General features: G+C 47.7%; 1 non-coding gene across 1 annotated transcript; it reads right to left on the bottom strand.

Annotated features, from left to right (window-relative positions):
• Positions 1-9,850: 9,850 nt before the first annotated feature.
• On the bottom strand, positions 9,851-9,960 carry LOC121140641. Its single transcript, XR_005877558.1, has one exon. It is a non-coding gene; the product is annotated as a U6 spliceosomal RNA (small nuclear RNA).
• Between the last annotated feature and the right edge of the window lie 1,846 nt (positions 9,961-11,806).

The following is an 11,806-nucleotide window of genomic DNA, read 5'->3' on the forward strand; positions in this document are numbered from 1 at the left end:
GTTTGAGCCCCATCAGAAGCCCTGCCCCAAGCCCCTGACCAAGCACCACAGAACAGCTACCAAGACCACGCCTAACTAGGGCTCTCTTTCCACCGCCCTCCATAGAACTCCACGTAGCCGACAATAGGTGGAGGCAGCACATCCCCCATCAGCTTGAAGAAGTCCTGAAGACTTCCAACCCCCTTTCCAAGATTGGAGTCTTTGCTCTGTCGTCGGGAATGTGGAGGGAAGGCTGTGGCTGAGAGACCAGAGAGGGAATCATCTCTAATACAAGCTTATGAAAGCATTCCTAGTCTTTAATCTAGGAGGCAAATGCAGTGGATCTCTGTGAGTTCAAGGACAGCCAGAGCATATAATGAGACCCTGTCTAAAAACAATCAAATGAAAAAGAAAGAAATAAAGAAAAGAATACCACCAATACCCCCCAATACACCCCTCCAGCATCTACTCCACTCAGACTGCAAACAGGAGAACATGAAATGGCACTGCCAATCAAAATTAGCCACTACCAATACCTTCCAGGACCCAATGCCAACCACTCAGGGCTTCCCTCATTTGCATACACTATGACCCATCCTTGGGTGGTCAGCCACAGCCCATCACCTAATACCTGGGACTGGCTCACTCCTATGCTTCTTGCTCTAGTTGACTGAGCCAGAAAGAATAATGTCCGGGTCCAGAGATACCAGACTCCTCTGGCCTCTGCCACCACCTTCACTCAAATGTGTATACCTAAACGCACACGCTTTAAAATAATGAGAATAATTTTGTTAAAAATATACAACAAATCTTTTTTAAAAATAACTTTTTAAAACTTCCAGAATATCTACATCTCCAGCAGGAAGGAAGCTGTACTTTCATTTGACCCCATTTTGTACTGGCTGAGCTTTTTTACCCATGTGTTGTAGATAATACCGCCACACCCATCCAATGAGCTCTCTTTGTGGGCTGATGTGCAGGGATGGCACGTAGCACCATTCCTATACCTTCTAGTATTTCTTCCTGAGCTGCTGAGGCTGAAAGGTGAGACTGTTTCCCAGGCTTCCTTCCTTCTGGATGCCTAATGCCACCAATCATACCGTTAGGTACATAGTGAGTTTAAGACCAGGCTGAAGTGTATGAGAACTGCTCTCAAAAAGAAAAAAATGGACTATAATGTAAATTATAGACTTTAATGAATATGCCAATATTGACTCATTAATTTTAACAAATGCATTAACTAATAAGACATTACTAATAGGAAAAACTGTGTGGGCTGGGGTGGTATAAAAGAACTCCTCTAGTTGCCCAGAAACTTTAAAATTTTAAAGCTGTTTTGAAAATAAATTATTCCTACCCAGGTGTGGTGGCACACCTTTAATCTCAGCACTGGGGAGGCAGAGGTAGGCAGATCTCTATGAGTTCGAGGCCAGCCTGGTTTACATAGTGAGTTCCAGGCCAGGTGGAACAACATAGTGAGCCCTGTCTCTAAGTAAATAAATACCCCAGAATTAAGGTGTCTGTTAAGGAGGTAATCTGCAGTAGAAGATGAGTGCAGCAGGAAGCAGAGGAGAAGACCCAGGTGGCTGCAAGGCCATGTCCCTTGAGCTAAACACTCCCAGAGTCCTAATGAAACCCAGTACAGGACTCTACAGAGCACTCCGGTGTCCTCAGAGCACTCCGGTGTCCTCAGCAGTGGATTCTCTGTGGCTTAGGCTGGTGAGGGTTCTCAAAAGTTGTTTCAGTTACTAAAGTCATCACCCAAGTGGACCAGAATCAGGCATTGTCACAAAAAGATGACAGGGATCCATTCTAGCTCCCCAAAAGAAATTCCAATGAACTTTAAGTGTTTTCCTGAGTGCTAAGAACGAGTTACTTTCCTTTCAGTGGCACAGTGGCTATGCTGGGACGATGCTCTTGTGACACAGTCTGTGTGGTGCTGGGGATCCGTCCACAGGTTTGTGCATGCTAGGCAAGCGCGCCACTATCCGAGCCTCAGAGCCAGCCCCGTGAGCCCTTCTTTTCAGAAGAGGGGGAGTGCTAATGCTGAGGAGCAGGCTGGACATTTATCCACAAACGGTAAGTCTGGCTAATGTTCCCACAGAGAGGTTCAGGACAGTGTGCAAGTGTCAGCCCACTGAGCAAGTGTGTGGTGCTCTCCTGCACGGGGACCCACCCACGCACTGGCTGGAAATGCACACACACACACACACACACACACACACACACACACACACACACACACACACACACACACACGCCTGGGAGTAAAGCCAGGGAGCAGAGCCTAAGACTCACTCAGCAGTCTCCTGAGCAAGCCAGGCAGAGAACAATCCTAGCACCTGGGAGTCCGAAGCAGGATTCCCACAAGTTTGAGGCCAGCCTGGTCTGCATGGCAAGTTCCAGGCTACCCAGGGCTACACAGTGAGAGCCTATATAAAATAAAATAAATAAATAAACACCCCTGGAGCAGCTAGGCGCCTGTGGGGAAGCTAGAACTTAGCACACCCTGTCCTCCCTGCAGTTCTGATGGTTGGGCAGGACCAAGGACGGTGTTCTAATCTGGGATAAAGCCAAGGGCCTTTTACAGGTGAGTTGTGTCTAGGAAGTCAGGAATAGTCTGGCAGGCTGCACCTAACCCCCACCTCCCACTGCTCTCCCAACGGCCCACACAGACACAGGTCCGTCTGATCTGCCAGTCTGCCATCAGGTCTGACTTCCTCCACAGACTTAGACCTTTTGATAGTAGTCTGGGTCCCTTGGGACAGTGCTGACCTCTGTGAGGTGAAGGCCCTTCATAGAGTCGTGCCAAGGTCTGCTGGAGTCATGTCCCGTGAATTGTCTGACTGGCTTTAGGGTTCAGAGACTGTAACCCTGAAGAGCCACTGTATCGCAGTGAGCAAATAAATGAGGGAAGAAGGGACCAAAGCTATCTGCACATGCAGAAAACAAAGCAACGAGGAGAGCTGGAGCCACAGTCAGCGCTTTGCAGGAAAACGAGGGGGGGCGACACAAGGGGTCCCAAGGGACATTACCAGTATTGCAGCGTGTGAAGGCCCAAGATGCCTCCATAAGGTGCCACTTGACATGGCTCAGTGCATGTGCAACACTCCGAGTTCGATTCCCAGCACCACAAAAACCAACCCGGTGCCACTTGAGCAGAGACCGGAAGGAAGCCAACCAGGCAGCCAGGCAGATGCCGGAGGAAAAGAGCATTCCAGCCTGAGGGAACAGAGAACAAGGTAGAAGTATGCCAGGCATGTTCAGAGAAGACCCAGGAGGCCAAAGCGTTGGATTAGGGGAAGGGATGGGATAAGTGATGACTTTCCCCCTGCACTGTGAGAGGTCAGATGCACGGGGCTGCCTGGCCCACGGTAAGGGGCTCGGCTTTTGCACTGAGAAGGAAACCACTAGAGGGTTTTGAGCAGAGCAGTAATGTGATCTAGAGGGCTTAGCAATCCTTCTGGCTTTTGTGCTGAGAACAGTTTGCTGTGAGGCAGGACAACAGTAGGGGGCAGCTGGCAGGCTATTGGGGTGACCTAAAGTACGGTGGAGTGTGAGCAGTGATCTCTTCTGGGTCTATGCTGAAGACTAAGAAAGGGGAGTCAAAGCGGGCACGGATCTTTTGGCCTAGCCCCCTGGGCTTAGAATAACAGGAACTTGGGAGGAACCGGCTCGGGGCTTGGATTACAAACACTTTCGCTCCTAAGTGATGACGTCAGGCTGGCTCTGTAAATCAAGACTGGAGGGAGGTCCAGGCAGAAGATGGGACTAGAAATGATATTTGACAGATTTGATGACCTTGTGAAATGGGGGCGGGGAAAAGAACTAAAGAAACACGGCCTGGCAGGAGCTCCTGAGTTATGACCAGAAAACACAGTCCCACCCTCAGAGCCCCAGGCGCTTGCTTCTTATCTCCAGACTAGGTTGACTCTTCCACTCTTCCCCTTTAGGGGAACCGGGAGAACTTGGGAACGAAGACGCTCGGTGTGGATTCTAGGGGCTCTGAATGATAATGTGGGGAATCTCCAGGGAACTCTGTGACAGCCTTCAGCTTTGGGTCTTCAGCCCTCGGCCGCTCGGCCACTCAGCGCTCCCCTCTTCCATTCTGCAGCCCCAGCCAGGAAGCTAACCGTGTGCTTTCTCCTTTAGTTACACAGATGTCATTGATGTTGTCCAGGCCCTGCAGACTCACCCAGACCCAAATGTCAAGTCCTACTTTACCATTGGTGCGGTCACAGCGTGTGTGGAGCCCCTGAGCTGCTACATGGAGCACAGGTAGACACTTAGGACCACCTCCTGCCCACGATGTGGTGTTGAAGTCAACTGTAAGGATTTTCCCTCCCCAGCAGAGTGAGACAAGCCTTTATACACTTGCTGGTGGAAGACATCATTCTGTGGTGTGTGCAGTAAACACCCCATTACTCTTTGATTTGTGGGAGGTCCTAAAAGGTGCAGAGCAGGATGAAGTAGATTGTGGGAGACGGGCTCATTCAGCTCTGTGAGAACAGGAGCCATGTCTTTTCGATGCTTGGTGCATAGTGAGTGCTCATCAAAGATCTGTTGTGGGCGTGGGGGGTGCAGTTCCGGGCTGGGGACTTTCCAAGTGTATGTAATGGACCCTGAGTTCAGTCCCAGGTACTTCAAAGAAGAAAAGAAAAGAGGGAAAAGAGGTGTGGGAGGAAGGCAACTGTGCCGGCCTCAGATGCAGACAAGCTCCTGAGGCTTCCTCCTTTCACAGCTCTTAGAGAGAGCCAAGTGCCCTCGTGTCCCCACCCCAGGACCCTGCATTTCCAGATAATAAACTCAAAATAGAGAGGGGCTGAAAAAGAGAAGACAGAGCTGTCTCGTTGCATCCTATCAAGGTCTGTTGTTCTCACAGATGCCCCTTACCCAGGAAAGTCCCGGGACCTTTGAAACACCTACTACAGCAGAAATACTGGAAAATATAATGAAGCCAGGCACATGGCACACGCCTTTAACCCCAGGGCTCAGTAAACAGAGGCAGGTGGAGCTCTTGTGAGTTTGATGCCAGCCTGGTCTACATGGTGAGTTCTAAGACAGCCAGGGCTACATAGAGAGACCCTGTCTCAAAAAAAAGAAAGAAAGAAAAATAGAACGTCTCTGAGTCTAGTTGGGTGAGGTCAGTGGACCTTGGGTCCATTCATGCCCACCACCACCCCACCCACCCCTGCCCCCACCACCACCCCACCCACCCCTGCCCCCACCACCACCCCACCCACCCCTGCCATCACCTCCACCCCACCCACCCCTGCTCCCACCTCCCCCCACCCATCCCTGCTCCCATCTCCACCCCACCCACCCCTGCCCCCACCTCCACCCCACCCACCCCTGCCCCCACCTCCACCCCACCCACCCCTGCTCCCACCTCCACCCCACCCACCCCTGCCCCCACCTCCACCCCACCCACCCCTGCCCCCACCTCCACCCCACCCACCCCTGCTCCCACCTCCACCCCACCCACCCCTGCCCCCACCTCCACCCCACCCACCCCTGCTCCCACCTCCACCCCACCCACCCCTGCCCCCACCTCCACCCCACCCACCCCTGCCCCCACCTCCACCCCACCCACCCCTGCTCCCATCTCCATCCCACCCACCCACCCCTGCCCCCACCTCCACCCCACCCACCCCTGCCCCCACCTCCACCCCACCCACCCCTGCCCCACCTCCACCCCACCCACCCCTGCTCCCACCTCCATCCTCACCCTTGCACTGTCTCACAAAGAGGAACTAATCTGACCAGTGCAGTGGCAAATGCCTTTAATCTCACCATTTGGAAGGCAGAGAAAAGTAAATCTGAGGGAATCCAAGAGTGGCCTGGGATACATAGTGAGTTATGGCTACATAACTCAGCCAGGTAAGCCAGGGCTACACTGTCCAAGACCAGCCTGGTCCACGTAGTGAGTTACAGCTACATAACTCAGTCAGGTAAGTTAGGGCTGCATAGTGTGACGTCTGCACCACAAACAAGTCTGAGGTATCAGGAAATGCAAGATAAGACGTCCAACCATTTGGGCTGTCACCTTTATTGCCAGGAGAGAGAGAGAGAGAGAGAGAGAGAGAGAGAGAGAGAGAGAGAGAGAGAGAGAGAGAGAGAGAGAGACCTGTGTGTCTTTATTCCAAGTGCTACGAGGTCTCTCTCTGATGCCCCTGGCCTTCTTGGGTACCCACACTCAGTACATAGATCTACATACAGACACATAAACCTGCACATAATTAAATAACAAAAATTTCAATAATTTAAAATTTTATAAAACAATAAATGGATGTTCCAACACGAGTACAACATAATTTAATAAATAAGTCATTAAAAGACTGAAGATGAGTATATAATCTGTCTAATATAGAATCAGGCTTGAATTGGGAGAATGCAATCACGAAGTATAAGAAGATAAAGGCTACGAGTATGACTCAGCTGGTAGAGTCTATCCAGCAGACACGAAACCCCGGGTTCAGGCCCCAGCTCCTCATACAGCAGAGCATGGGAGTGAGTACATGCTTCAGATGTGGAGGCAGGAGGATCAGAAATTGAAGTCCATCCTCAGTTGCATACAAAGTTCGAGGCCAGCTTTCAAAACACAAGATCCTGCCTTAAAAAATGGATAAGAACAGTTGGGGCTCAGGGGGTAAAGACATTTGTTACCAAGCTTGATGACATGAGTTCAGTTCCTGGGGTCTACATGGTAGAAGAGAGAACCTACTCGTGAAAGTTGTCCCCTGACCTCCACATATGTGCTGCGACACACATGCTCCCTCCCCACCACCCACACAAAATAAGTAAAATACAGATAACTAAAATAAGCAGCAGAAACAGGTAATAGGAAGTATGAAATATTAGTAAACAAATCTCTTTTTTTTCAGATTGGGAGATCAGAAATTAAAGTAAACAAGAGTTGCTAATTTTGCTCATTTTTTTAGATATTAATGAAAAATTTCTGAATTCCTTCCAGAAAGTAATCTACCATAGTGATTTACTAATATTCTGTTGAAAAACTAAGGAGTGGATCATGCCATGTGGAAAGGAATAAGAACCGAGATCATAAATAGCAGGTTACATCCTGGACTACACAGTGAATTCAGCACTTCAATTTAGGGAAACCCTGACTCAAAATAAAAAGTAACATTTAAGTAAAAGGAACAGCTGCACAGTTCAGTGGCAGAATGCTTACCTAAATGTGCAAGCCCTTCTTCTAATCACCAATACTTAAAAAAAGTGTTATCAAATAAAATCAAACCACTCCATTATAAAAGAAAGGGTGCCATAAGCCTTTGATCCCAGCACTTGAGAGGCAGAGGCAGGCAGATCTCTAAGAGTTTGAGGCCAGCCTGATCTATAAAGCAAGTTCCAGGACTGCCAGGACTACTTCATAGAGGAACCCTGTCTCAAAAAGAACAAAGCAAAAACAACAACAGATAGATAGATAGATTGATGATAGATAGAAAGATAGATAGATAGGTAGGTAGGTAGATAGATAGATAGATAGATAAATTGATGATAGATAGATAAATAGGTAGGTAGGTAGATAGATAGATAGATAGATAGATTGATGATAGATAGATAGATAGATAGGTAGGTAGATAGATAGATTGATGATAGATAGATAGGTAGATAGATAGATAGATAGATAGATAGATAGATAGATAGATGAGTATGTATAAAAGAAAAGGTGAGGGGACTAGAGACTCTCAGAGGGTTAAGTGCAGAGCCCCAAAACACACAGGGATAAGCTAGGTGTGCGGGCACACAGCTGTTACCTGTGCTGGGGGTGTGGAGTCAGGAATTGAGGGGCATTTGAGGATGAAGTGGAAACTCGTGGAACTTCCTAAAATATATGAAGGCAATCCTAATGCGGTCTCCTCACAATGGGGGTATGGAGTCCCAACTGGCCATCCCTTGTCACCAATCAAGGCTTTCAGTAGTGAGACTGGGTTGTGTTCAGTTGAGTTGTTGGCCAAGGAGAGTCCATGGAAACCCCAAACAACCCAAGCTGTTGCTAAGACAGTAGGCTGCTCTCCACAAACTGACAGCAAGGCCCCATTGCTGAGGATAACACCCACACAATTCATTGAACATGGAGAAGTTGAACTGGTGCCTCCATGGAACCTTCGCCCCTACGTTCTAGTGTCTTTGGTGCAGGAAGGTACTCCATAGGCTACCAAAAGAGAAATGTATACACTAGCCTTTGACCTACCATCTGTCCTGCCTGCAACGTATGTAGGGCAATGGTTGCACAGAACTTTCAGGAGGAGCCAATGAATGTCTGATTTGACTTAGGGACCACTCCATGGTCACCTAGGTGACCAAGAACCAGAAACTAGATACCCCAGAGATCTACAGTAAAACCAAACACTGCTGGTCAAAAATTAAAAATTCTAACGATATACTGCTATACTCGTATATCAATGCCTTATCCATTCATCATCAGAGAAGCTTTCTCTGGCAACAGAGGGGAACATATGCAGAGACCCACAGCCAGACATGCAGAAAGAGAGTCTAAATTGGAGGTCTCCATCAAATCCCTCCCCTCAGAGCTTAGTGAATCCCACAGAAGAGGAGGTCGAAAGAGAGTAAAAGCAGGGGGGGAGGTGTGGACAGAGGGCATGGAGGACACCAGGAGGGCAAGGCCCCCCGAATCCACTGAGCAAGTCTTATTGAACTCACAGGGGCTAAAGCAGCAAGCACAGGGTCTACTTGGTCACACCAGGCCCTCTGTGTATATATTATGGTTTTCAGTTTAGTTTTTTAGTTTCGTTTGTTTTGATTAATTTTTTAGAGACAGGGTTTCTCTGAAGCTCCAGAGCCTGTCATGGAACTCTAGCTGTAGAATAGGCTGGCCTAAAACTCTTAGAGATTCTCCTGATTCTGCCTCCCGAGTGCTGACTAGTTTAGTATTTCTATGGGACTACTGGGTGTGTGAACAACTGGGTCTCTGATTCTTTTTTTTATTATTTTATTTTATGTGCATTGGTGTGATGGCATCATATCCCCAGCAACTGGAGTTACAGACAGTTGTGAGCTCCCATGCTGGTGCTGGGAATTGAACCTGGGTCCCCTGGAAGAGCAGCCAGTGCTCTTAACCACGGAGTCATCTCTCTAGTCTCTGGGTCTCTGATTCTTGTGCCTTCTATTGGGCTCTTTTGCTCCTGTTGGTTTGTCTTGTCCAGTCTTGATGTGATGATTTGTGTTTTATCTTATACTTATTTTGTCAGGTTTGGTTGTTATCACTTGGAAGCCTGTTCTTTTTAATGAGAGACACAAGGGGAGTGGATCTAGATGGGACAGAAGGTGGGGAGGAACTGGGAGGAGTAGATGAGGGGAAACTGTAATCAGGATATAGTGTATGAGAAAAGAATCTATTTTCAATAAAAGGAAAAAACAAAAGAAAAAGAAAACTGGCTGAGCATAAGCCTGCAAACCAGCAAGCAGCATCCTCCGTGGTTTCTGCTTCAAGATCCTGTTTGAGTTCCTGTCTGGAGAGATGAAATAAACCCTCCTTAAGCTGCTTTTGGCTACAGTGAATTTTTTTTAAAAAAATACTATTATTGTTGTTTTAAATGATGTGTCTGGGCCGGGCGTTGGTGGTGCATGCCTTTAATCCCAGCGCTCGGGAGGCAGAGGCAGGCGGATCTCTGTGAGTTCGAGGCCAGGCTGGACTGACAGCCGCCAAAACAGAGAAACCCTGTCTTGTAAAACCAAAAAAAAAAAAAAAAAAAAAATGATGTGTCTGTGGATGTGAGTTCAGGTAACCCCAGAGACGAGAAGAGTGAGATCTCCTGGAGCTGGAGTTACGGGTGGTTGTGAGTCACCTGACATGAGTGCTGGAATGTGACCTCAGGTCCCAAAAGAGCAATATGTGTTCTTTTTTTTTTAATGCTTCACAAATCCTTGCGCAGGGGCCATGCTAATCTTCTCCGTATCGTTCCAGCTTTAGTATATGTGCTGCCAAAGAAAAAACACAGTATGTGTTCCTGAACACTGAGCCATCTCTCCAGCCCCCTAGAAGGTTTTATCACAGCAACAGAAAGGAAACTAGAACATACACACACACACACACACACACACACACACACACACACACACAAATGTGAATGTATCTTAGTGATGGAGTTCGTGTTTACCATGTACAAAGCTCTGAGTTAATTCACAACACTTAAAAACAAACAAATAAATCCCATCATGGTAGCACAGGCACTTGGGAGACAGAGGCAAGAGGGCAAATTTTAGGTCAGCCAGGGCTGCATGCATAGCCGGACTCTGATCCAACTACCTCATCCAAAAAGCTTAACTTGCTAAGGCTAAGTGCAGGGAAAAAGAGCCAAAACAAAACGGTTACATAACCAACTTTGTTAGGCTAAGTCTATCTACACAATGGGGGTTGGGAACTCATTTCAGTGGTAGAGTACTTGCCTAGCAATCACAAGGCCCTGGATTCCATAGAAATTAAAAATATGGTCACAGCAAATGCATCAAGAACTAGTGTTGAACCCACCATTAAATTTCTTACCATTCAAAAATCGAGCATGGCTGTGTGACTGCTGACAGGGGTGAGATGGACTCTTGCTTGGATTAAATGCATTAGTGATTAACTCCAAATCACCAACAATGCATCAGTGTCACATTAAGGAAAGCAATAAAAGCATTTCCCCTGAGAGCCATTAAAGCAAAACAAGACCAGACATAAATTCTCTCCTTAGTGCTCTGGTCTTTCCCCCTCTGACTGTTGTCAAAATCTGAATCTGTGCCCGCCTCGAGGCTGTCTTGTGAATCTGCCCCAGTGTGTCTGTCAGTTGTGTGAATGTGTGTCACTAACACAGGGGTTTGCTCTCTCTTTTACTGAACAGCACAAAAATTATCACATGCAGAGACAATGAGGGATACTTTGCAGAAATCTTACAGAATTTCTTTTTTTTGGTTTTTTGAGACAGGGTTTCTCTGTATTGTTTTAGAGGCTGTCTTGGAACTCGCTCTGTAGACCATGCTGGCTTCGAACTCACAGAGATCCACCTGCCTCTGCCTCCCGAGTGCTGGGATTAAAGGTGTGTGCCACCAACGCCGGCTGATCTTACAGAATTTTACAAGTGATTATACCTCTGACTCCACCTGACCCCAGCCGTCCAGATAACAAACAATATTACAAACATCATTGTCTATTAATCAATAAATATAAGCATTTCATTCAACATTTACGGTGGATATTCATTTAGAGGATTGCTTTCAACTTCTATTTGCTGTTTTCAGCAGAAGACACAAATGTGTTGTTCTGGTCGGGGTGCATGGGAGAGCACCTGATTTAAGATTGCAGCTATGCATTAGCTGAGGTTGTAAACGCTGATTACATGGAAATCCTGGGCCAGAGTACTGGCTGGTTCTGTGTCAACTTGACACAGCTAGAACCATTGAAGACGAAGGAGCTTCAGTTGAGGAAATGCCTCCTTGAGATCCAGCTGTAAAACATTTTTTCAATTAGTGATCTGGGGGGTGGGGGGCGCGCCCAGGCTAACCAACCCTGGCCTGGTGGTCCTGGGTGCTATAAGAAAGCAGGCTGAGCAGGCCAGGGGAAGCAAGCCAGTAAGAAGCCCCCCGCCATGACCTTTGCATCAGCTCCTGCCTCCAGGATCCTGCCCTGTTCTATCCTGTTCTGACTTCCTTCAGTGCTGAACAGCAATGTGGAAGTATAAGCCTAATAAACCCTTTCCTCCCCAACTTGCTTTTTGGTCATGGTGTTTCATTGCCGCAAAATTACCCTAACTAAGACCACAAGTAAAGTTGGTTGTCACATTATTCTCTTAAACACTGGTAAACA

The sequence above is a fragment of the Mesocricetus auratus genome, unplaced genomic scaffold, assembly GCF_017639785.1.
Source record: "Mesocricetus auratus isolate SY011 unplaced genomic scaffold, BCM_Maur_2.0 Super-Scaffold_100004, whole genome shotgun sequence".
Lineage (NCBI taxonomy): Eukaryota > Metazoa > Chordata > Mammalia > Rodentia > Cricetidae > Mesocricetus > Mesocricetus auratus.